The 11,097-nt window shown below is 33.8% G+C and overlaps 1 pseudogene; it reads right to left on the minus strand.

The window, feature by feature from the left end:
* Window positions 1–2,335: 2,335 nt before the first annotated feature.
* LOC118051329 (pectinesterase-like) lies at window positions 2,336–4,370 on the minus strand (annotated as a pseudogene).
* Between the last annotated feature and the right edge of the window lie 6,727 nt (window positions 4,371–11,097).

The raw sequence follows: 11,097 nt of genomic DNA on the forward strand, positions 1-11,097 counted from the left end.
GGCTTACAAAGAGTTAGATATTGTTTCGTTGGATGCATTTCTTTGATTGTTATTGGCTTGAATATCCAAAGTACAGGGATCAAGGCATCTAAAGACTCTCCCTTCCATGGAAAGCAGATATAAAGCAAGGAGTGCGTGTTTGTGTAATGAAAATATCCATCTTGGGTTATAATTAAATATCTCTATGAGCTTTGTAACTTTAGGGCTTTTCCTTTGTTAAGGGGTGAAATGGGGATACATGTCAACAATTGATGTTGAGAAGCGTCTTCTAGCTAATGCCCTTCTAGACTTCTCAAATGAGTGGTTTCTTCTTCTTTTAGAGAGCTGCATCCCACTCTACAAGTTTCACGATCATGTATGCATATCTCATGCGATCAAAACATAGCTTTGTGGAGTCTTTTATGAGCTTTCTAGTGATGGATGTGGCCACTACTTCCACCAAATGCTTCTCGAGATTCAGCTCCATCAATGGAGAAAAGGTTCTCAATGGCTTGCAATCCAAAGGGACCTAGCTATTTATATAGTCTCCGAAACCAAGTACCACGTTGTGTTTAAGAAACATTGTTTTTTCCTTAACATCATAGAAAGTTTGATGAACTTTACAAAGTTGGAGGCATCTGTTTGCAATCAAAATAGCTCTAAATGCTTAAACAAAAGGCTTATGAAAACATCCATCATACATATAGGTGAATCAAGGAGGAGTCATCTTAAAGAGAGAGGGGATGATACGTTTCAAGGAGGGGTTGAACAAAGAAAATTCAGATTCTAGTGTAATTGTGCATACTATAAAGTTTTTATGACAATAATCATAATTCTCAATCCGATTGTTGGATTGGGTAGAAATTGTACCTAGAATTTCCCGGAAATTGTTTTCTATGTTAGAGAAAAATTTCAAGTCAATCGGAGTTTTCAAAGGCCTTATGATATAGGTTAAAACATGCTAAATGAGTTTTGTTATTTACTTCCTTTTGATTTGTGAACTTTCTATTTGGAAATGATCATTTTCCTACAAGGATGTGGTAGTTTGTTTTGGGAATTTTCTAGTTCTACAAGGATTTTTAATAGGCTGCAAAGCTATTGGTATTTAATGATAGATTGGTCAGTTTATTTTGAGGAGTTTTTTAATCCTACAAGGAAGGTTAAGGACAACAACTAGTTTTCTTCCAAAAAGAAGGACAAAATACAAGACTGCAATTAAAATTCTCTTCTATCTAAGAAACTACTTGGGCGACGACTTCTCCTTTAATCTCTATGATTATTGGGCAAACATTGTAGGCTATAAATAAGCCTTGTATCAGACCTGCAATATTTTCTTTTTCTTCTTCTCTACTCACGGCATTATAAGAATCAAACTTATAAACTTTATTTTCTTTTACATAAGCTACAACCCCAAGGCTTGCTTGGGCTTAATTAATATTTTGTTTTCAACTAAAATCCAATACTTGTTTGAATCAAGGTTTGGGCTTAATAGCATTGGTTTTGGGTTAGTTTTTGTAAGTAGGTCAATTCAGCCCACAAAGGTAGATCAATCAGGGTTAATTTCTCAGAAGTACTTAAACTCTTGTAAACCTTAGTTTCCACACCTTTTGATCAATAATAATTCTGAATTTTTCTCAACTTAACGTGTAAAAGTGATTATTTGCATCCTTTGGTTCTTGAAAGAATTAAAACGAACTTACTAAAGATCAACTAGATAGATGGCGTCATTCGATACAATTCCACTAGTGTCGATGCATTGGGATAAGTTTTCATTGTGTCACACTCCTATCAAACATTTTTTAGCTTTCTGGGATTAGATTTTAATCTTGATTGTGGGTTGTATGATCGCATGATCATGAGGTTTGCATCAAGACACTATAACATAGAGTATGTCTACCTTGTCAAATCATGTTTGTTCTCAATACTATAGTCATGATTCTTTGAATAGAATTTGAAACTTTTTTTCAAACGCAACCTAACTTTTTTACAAGCTGGGTTAATTTTGGAGCAAAATGTGAAAAATTTGATAGTATTCAATTGTTAATGAATAAGATTTTAATATTGAAAAGATCACTTGTGTATGTAAAAAACCTCATGTAAAACTTGTATAGGTAATCCTTATACTTTCATAAGTTTAATAAGTTGATCTTTTGGAGGTTGGTTTTCATCCTAGAAAAAAGATGGGTATGTTGCGGCGCCATACCAAACATGTTGCCAAACATACTTAATCCAATAATCCAAGGATGAAGACAGTACTTTAGACAAGGAACATATTTGGTATTAGAAATGAGGCATAATCATTATCAATTGCAAAAAGTAAATAGAGAAATTAATTTAAGCAACAATAACAAGCAAATTAATTTGAAACACTCTTTATTTCATAAGTAAGAGTCCAGTCTAGGACCAAAAACACAAGCTCCCCACAGGGAGAGGAGATTGCAACATTCCAAAGGGATGAACCAAAACTTGTAAAAAAAAAAAAAAACAAACAAAAAACAAGAAGCACCAGAGCTACTCGAGACACTCAATCCACTCATACTAGGTAAGGTAGAAGTGGGTAGGGATACTATGGATAAAACCCAGTTCAGAGACCAAGAGAGAATGGGAAGGTAGTGGATTTCAACCAGCTACTACCAGTGATGAAGTTGCGAGCAGTAAAAGCTTGAGCCTCAGTTGCATCGGTGATCACCTTGTATCCTTTCCAGGGAACCCTTCCTGCGGTTCCGGCACCGGCCCCACTGTTTTCGTACTCTGCAAAATGTAATGTGTTAAGTGCGAATCTGCCCTTCCACTCACGCCATCCGGCCGGGCTTATCACATCACTTATGGATGATTGCATGATAACAGTCCTCGAATACTCCTTCCAGGGTCTACCAAGATACGCAGAGAAATTACTCCTGGCATGCTGTAGATCAGGAGTAGCACCGATTCTAGACTTCTGAATTACAATGCCAGTGTTTTGATTAGGATCACTCCTCCCTTGGGCAGTTATTGTGATTGTTTGTCCTGGATTGGGACGGCGAGCACGGATGTCACAATCTTGGAAAACAGCTGCAGAATTGCCGAAAATGAAATCAACCGTGCCTGCTATGTAGCAGTTTGTGAAGAACTGACGGTTTGAGTGGACATGGAGGGTGTTTTGGTAGGCCACCATGCCACATTTGTAGAACGCTGCAAAGTCAGACTCAACTCGTAGTGCCACGGCTTGGTACTTGGAGGCGCCGGCTGTGTTTTGGAAGGTTATGTCTCTGGCTAGGAATCCTTTACCCACCACGGCTGCGAGGTTCATCAAGATGTCCCATTAGAGTCTTGCATAGAAAATAATTAGGAAAAATAAAATAAAATGAATGGACATACCAACAGTGGCAGAATGGTAGGTTGTGCCGCCATCAACCACATTCCTACTTGATGTGATGATAGTTTTTTTCCTTCCATCTCCAAGAAACATGATGTTGGTTTTCTCACTTGGAACTTCACATTTTCCCTGTAGACACCTGCCTTGATTTTGATAATATACCTCTTAGCGCTGTGCTTAGGTGCATCAGCAACTGCAGCTGACACTGTCCTGTACTTCCCACTGCCATCAGCTGCCACCACCACGTCTGGAGTCAGCAATGATGATTGGAACAGCCGTCTGTCCGTTACCGACAACCACTCCGGCCACCCTTCATCGCTGTCGTCCTCCTCCTTGAGCTTCCTGCTTGTGGTCTTGAGCCTATTGGCAAATGGCTTGAGCGTCTTCGATCAACCCCTTGATCAATGACAATGTATTACTACACATCTTTCCAGCATTATCTTCACTGGAACCAAGAAAAAATATCCCTTAATTTCCTAGATATCGTTTGAATGAGAGAAACCATCGAAACACGAGTCTTCATTTGATTTACAAGCACTCACTTTAGTTGTGAGCTCATCAGCATATGATTGTTGTTGAAGTTTTTTATTGTTGGGGTTGCGATTGAGCTCTCCCCAAACCTTGTCTAGATCGGCAAGACTGCTGTCGTAATTCTTCGTACAATCCTCGAGAGCGGTCTTTTGTTTTTTTGTAGGATTTTTGGTGGATAGGATCTTATTCGCTTCGATCTTTTTGCTATTAATAGCATCTATAGTTGCGTTTATGTTTTTCAGAATAACTGCCTTGGGATCACCGATTTCGCGGAATCATCAGGGAAACTGGTAGCTGCTGAGTAGCACAAATCAGGATACCTTGTGGAGTTGCATGAGGCATCAGCAAGGCATGAGCAGCATCATTTTTGGTGGAGTTTTTGTGAGAATTCACGCCAATGGCAATGGCAATTATAGCGGCAACTAGTAAGAAAGAAGCAAAAATAGCAAGGACAAGCCTCTTGTTTTTCTTGGACATGGAAGTGTAACTGGCCGGCTTGGGTCATCTTTTTGGTTTTTTGGTTTCTTGGAGGATAGTGGAAGTTAGGGTTTATGGACTTTCAAAAGATGGTGTGGTGAAAGGACTACACCAATGAACCAATATATAGAGGGAAAACAAGGTAAGTTAATGTGGGAATATTTCGATTGTTATATTTATAAAAATCATTTTTGATAGTGAATAAAAACAATAAAATTAGGGTTATTTGTCAAAGCTTTGTTAGGATATTGTGCACATGAGCAGCACAATGCATTTTTCTCTGTGTTTTTTTCTTTTTTCATTTGCAGCTTTTGTGCTTTCCTTTTTGAATCCATATTCAGCGTCAACCATAATAAAGAAGCAGAGATGCTAAAGAGGAAATGCATGATTAAGATTTTGAGATGATAAAGAGGATAGTGTATGGAAAAATTACCTTTGAGTGATCCAGAGGGAAAATTACCTCCACATCTAGATAATTATAAAAATAAATTAAGAATAAAATTGAAAAAACTTCACCATTGATATAAATAATTATTCTCAAGGATTTGTTTTACTATAGAAGTAACTGCTTCGAAGGCTTGGCTTGAGGCATTTTGGTCAATTAAATTACATCTATATTATATTATATGGCACTTGTGTTTTTAAATTCCATGCTTCCTAAAGATTTTTTGTATAAAAGCCTGACAAAATCAATCTTAAACTTAATAAAGAGAAAAGAAAAAAAAAACTTAAGGATCGGAAATAAAATTATATTATACGGACTAAGATTTTTTTTTTCAAAAAAAATAATATTCTTTAGTTTCTTTTGTCAATAAAAAGCCCCTCAAAATCAATCAGGAATTTCTAAATACTATTGAATAAAAATGATAAACAAATGATACATATAAATGGTCGATGAATAAAATGATAAAACCCTCTCAAACCGAGATTAAAAAAAAAAAAAAAACACCATTTTCTTTTAGTTTTTTCTTTTTATTAATTGTTAATATAGTTATTTGTTCCGAGTAAGATTTAAGAAGAATATATTTAGAATATTATTTATTATCTCACAAAAGGATGCATATAATATTTATCAATTGTTACTGCACAAGTCCTTGACTTTTTGTGGAGTAAAAGCTAAATCTATACTTCTTTGAATCAATAAAGAAGAAGAGAAGAAGAAGAAGAAGAAGAAGAAGAAGAGAATAATATCTTTTCAAGTTCCTCTTCATACATATTTTTGCACGTTATTAATTATGCTTATGGTAAATATTTTGTGTATCACTTTCCCCAAGTTTTTGAGAATAAATTTTTGAGCAAGAAAAATCTAGAATATTTATTTTTTGTGTTATTAAACTACTTTTCAAAAATACTTTTTACTCGAAAAGATATTAATTTCATATATTTTTTTATGTTTATAGATGATTTTAATTTGTTAATATTAAAAATAATTTTTTTAAAAAAATATCATTATAACTCATTCTCCATAAAACAAAATACTTTTTAAAACTTATTATGCATCACAATATCAAGCTATTTGATCAAAATTTTGTTCACTTTTCTTCATTTTTTTCTTTTCAAATCTCACTCTTAGATTTCAATTGGCATGAAATTTCAAGGCCAACGTTAATTTGGTTTCTCTATCTTTTCAATTGGAAAATGTGAGCAAGCAAAAAAACATCCTGCTGGAACTATACCCGACGAATTTTGTCGGTATAGTTCTAACTTTTAAAAGGATTCACTATCAATTATTAAATGTCTATACAAATTTATTCATATAAATTTTATGAAAATTACAACTCCGTAATAGCATTGATAAAAATTAAAATGGAACCCGTTAAATAAGCTATTAATTATTTCACATCAAACACATGTAATTCGGTAATTCAACAAAGTTACATATAATTTACAAATAAAATACAATTTTACAAAATCTAAAACAAATCATAACAAGTCTAAAATTATACTTTCATACTACAAGTTTGTTTGAGAAATAACAATAAACATGTACATATTACTAACAAAATAAATATACTAAAAAAACAATAAAATTAACATTTAAATGTTAAATTGTTTTTAAAAAAAACATAGATTTACTTACAGAAAATAATAAAATCTACAATAAATCAGAACACGGATGTTGTGTGATGACAAAACTTAAAGAAAATATGACTATGTTGAGAAGAGGGAGATTTTTTTTTTTTTTTTGGGTGGTTGTTTGCAGTTTGGAAGGGGAGTGTTGGAATTGGAAAGAAGAAGGAGAATAGAGGAGTAGAGGAGGAGAGGGTCGGAAGAGTGGTGATATATTCACTTTTACCTATGGAATCACCGACAAACTCATTTCTTACCGGTGATTGAATTGGTCACGTCACTGCTACGAAGATTCGGGTTTGAAATCCCTCGATGATTCTGTTAGTAAAAATTATCTGTGAAAAGTTCCACGTTAGCGAACCACTTTTTTTTTTTAATCCTTAACTATTCCGTCACTGAATAATTCCGTCGGTATATATCAACTGAATTAAACAGACGGGATAATGTTCGATTTGGTAATTATCACTGCAATATATCGACATAATTATTCCATCGATAATTCTTTGTTGATTTTAAAAGATGAATTTCTGGTAGTGACTTCCTACCACGTCAAGTTTTGTTAGGATATTGTGCAGATGGTGTGGTTGCCCAGGAGCACATGCATTTTAATTTCTTCTGGTTTTTTCTTTTCATTTGCAGCTTTAGTGCTTTTCCTTTGAATCCATAATAAAGAAGGATTGAGATGCTAAAGAGGAAATGATTAAGATTTTTGAGATGATAAAGAGGATAGAGTAATGGAAAATTACCTTTGAGTGATACAGAGGGAATGGGGATGCCCAGTGCCCGCCCACGGGATAAAGAGAATTGAGACTTGAATTAGATTAATAAATTCATCTGACTATAAAACTCTTAACCTAATGTTTCATGTCAAAGACTGATTTTGTAATTTAAAAAAAAAAAAACCAAATTGCTTAGAATAGAATTAGTTTATACATTAGCTGATTGCGGGTTACATTTTTTAAAAAACATTTAATAAAAAAAAATCCAAAATGTAGAGAACTAGCTGATATTTTTTATTAATCTTTAGTCTAATAAAGTTAATTTTAAGATCTTAAAATCTCATAAAAAAAATCAGGAATTTCTAAATACTGCTGAAATAAATGATAAATAAATGGTTGATGAATAATAATTTGTGAATCATCAAACCGAGATAAAAATAAAAACACCATTTTCTTTTAGTTTTTTCTTTTTATTAGTTGTTAATAGTTATTTGTTCCCAGTAAGATCTAAGGAAGAATATATTTAGAATATTATTTATTATCTCACAAAAGGATACATATAATATTCATCATTCTTTTCTTCTTCTTTTTTTTCCTTTTCAAATCTCACTCTTAGATTTTCAATTGGATGAAATTTCAAGGCCAACGTGAATTTGGTTTCTCTATCTTTTTTTATCATTTTTTCTTTCTTTCTTATTTGGTTTTAAATTTTTTATTCACCACTTTACTTTATTCTTTTCTTCCTCCATTAAATTACAGATACTGCAGGAAGGAAGCTTTTAGGCATGCACCTTATTCAACGTGAAACATGTTAAGATCATTCAATAAGATATTTTAAATTTAATTTTAATTATATATATATATATTATTGTGTTACATTTTTGAATAAATTATGTTATAAAGTCTAATACTATTATTAGTAGCACATATTCTTAATTGTTCGATAAATTGGCTTTTTTTTTAATGTATTAAGGTTTTCCTAGTTAAGGTTCTAATTGCTAGCTTTTACTCATTAATTACATGAAAAAGAAATCTAATATTTTATATTTTGCCTCATCATTGACGATAATAATATAATTTAAAAAGAATTCTCAAATTTAATTTATAAAGATTTCTCTTTTTTTTTTCCTTCTTTGTTTTTTTGAATGGAAGATAGTGACTTGATAAACATAAAACAAAAATATAACAAATTGCATAGGCAGCATCAACCATTATAAAGAAGGTGAGATGCTAAAGGAGATGATAAAGAGCATTGCATACCGAAAATCATGTTGAGTGCTCAAGAGGAAAATGGGGATGCCTAAGTGTCCATGGAAATCACGTGGAGTTTATAGAAAAAATTAACGAATTAACATTGATTCGGTTTGATTTAAATTTAAAATTGAATTAGACTCCACTACAAATTATTAATTCAAACAGTCTAACCAAAGAATTACTTTGTAAAAAAAAAAATATTATTTAGAGTAAAACTAGTTCGAAGGCTCGTGTAACATTATGGACGAGGCATTGGTTTTTTATTGAGTAAATGCAATCTTAATTTTTTTTTTTTTTAATATATGCTCAATGTTAATGTTGATATGAATTATAGGTAAAAATAAAAGCAGAAACAGAATTTTCATAACTAATATTGCTCTAATTGTTGAAAAGTGGCATCAAATAATAAATAAATGTGATGTATTTTCTATTTTTCAACATTTTAAAACACTTGTTGAGCATCAATTTTCACTTCAAATTAAATATGTTCAAACTGATTGAGGCGGTGAATATTGTAAGTTAAATAAATTCTTTTAGACCATTAGTATTCGTCATCGGTTAATCTGCCCTCATACTTGTTTTTTTTGTAACCCATTTTTGGTCCCCCCATAAAAAAATACAAAAAAAAGAAAAAATATATTATTATCAAAAATATAACAGTGAAAAAAAAATGTCAGAGCGCCCTAAAAATGCTCAAAAATTGATTAAGATGTTCAAAAATATAAAAATTAAAATTTGACGGTATTATCATTGACTGATGAGAGCCCTATTGACAAATAAAATTCAATTTGAGGAAGAAAGGTCCAAAATTAGAAGTTTATGGACTCAATTAAATTTTATTGGAGGTTTAATTGAATTTATGGAGAGTTTAATTGCAAGAAAAATTGATTTTGGAGTTAATTTGGGCTTTTATTGAAAGAAATTAAAGTTTTTGGGTCAAATTATAAATTTTGAAAGTTAATTTGGTAAAATCAGGGGTTTAATTGAAGAAATCCGAGACCAAGGACCAAAATGCAAAACGCACGCAAATTGAAGGCCTGCTTTGAATCTGACGCATTTTGGCGCCAATTCCCATTTAAATGAAACGACGGGTTTTTGAAAAAATGGCATCGTTTCATGCACTGTTTGTAAAAAAAAAAAGAGGAGGGGGGGACCAAAACGGTGCCGTTTTAAAGGCATTGTGTGTCTTCTTCTTCCCCTGGACGCCCGAAGCAGGGGAAGAAGATTTTTCTTCCTTCCTTTGTCACCACCACCGACTCCTTCAAAAAGACGCCGCCTCACCTTTAAAAAGACACCGACTTGCTGACCACTTTCCACATGTTGGACGGGTGGTGGAGGGGCGGCAACACAGTGGCCGCCCCAGCCACGTCCCCCCTGTTTTTGCCTATAAAAATAGGGGAGGAGGATGAAAAAAAAAAGAGACGAGGAGGAGCCCGAGAGAGGGAACAGACTAAGAGAGAGAGAAGATAAGAGAAAGAAGAGAAAAGAGAGGGGAGGCCGAAAGAAAAACAAAACAGAAGAAGAAGAAGCAGAGAAGCAAATGAAAAACAGAGGAGAGAGAGGGAGAAGAAAAACAACACCGCAGGCCACCGCGAACCACCAGCGCCGTTGTCTGTCGCCTCTAGCAGCTCCGTCAAAGACAACAACCACTGCAAGTGAGCTCTTCTTCCCTTCTTTCTCTCTTGCTTCGTCCCTGCAATGCCTCCACTGTTCACGTAGCATGTGAACAGTGGAGTGCACTATTTCACATGGGCCAGGTTCGGCCCAACCCCTATAGTTGGGCTTAATCTAGCCCATTTCAAAAAAACTAATCAAAAGAAAAAATATTTTTAATATATTTGTGATTTTTCCACCTTTTGATTTATGTTATTTTGATTAATATTGGGTAGTATTTTTATGTCGTAAAAATACAAATCCGGCATTAACATACTTGATTTTGCGTCAAAACTTCTAAAAATACAAAAAAAATGTGAAAAAAGAGAAATAATATTTTTGTTCATACGACCAAGTGTCTCAAAGCTAAAAAATCATATTGTATTTTTCATACACCAAAAAACAATGTTTTAGCATGTATTTTGGCTTTAATAACCAGTTTATTAAAGTCAAGAGAACATTGGCCAAAATTTTAAAAACAACAAAAATTTTATTTTGTTTGATTTTAGTATCATGGATTATGAATTTATACGTAAAACGTATGCCCGTTACTAAAAAGATATTTTCTTTTGACGACTTAGAATAATTAGGTGTTTACCTGATGTTGTAACCCATTTTTGGGTCCCCATAAAAAAAAATAATAAATACAAAAAAAAATCAAAGAAAGCTCAAATAGTGCCGTTTTGAACGACACTGTTCCCCTTTCTTCCCCGCCGAACACACACAGCAAAGAAGGAAAAAGAATGCATATTTAATGACGCCGGTCCCTCAAGCCCACCGACCGCCGGTCCCTCTAGCCCACCGACCGAAGACATTGGCCGACCACCTACCGCACCGCCGAAACTGAGGTAGCCGCGCCCGACCAGCCGCCGCATGACCCGTTCCTTGGCTCCACAATGAAAAAAAGCATGCTCACGGGCTCTATAAAAAGGGGGAGAAGAGAAGGAGAGAGCAAAGAAAGAGGAGGAGAAGAGAAGGGAGAGACAGAGAGAAGAAAGTAGAAGAGAAGGGAGAGAGAGCGAAGAAGAAGAAGAAGCAGAGAAGAGAGTAAAACAGAGG

The sequence above is a fragment of the Populus alba genome, chromosome 3, assembly GCF_005239225.2.
Source record: "Populus alba chromosome 3, ASM523922v2, whole genome shotgun sequence".
In the NCBI taxonomy this organism is placed as follows: Eukaryota; Viridiplantae; Streptophyta; class Magnoliopsida; order Malpighiales; family Salicaceae; genus Populus; species Populus alba.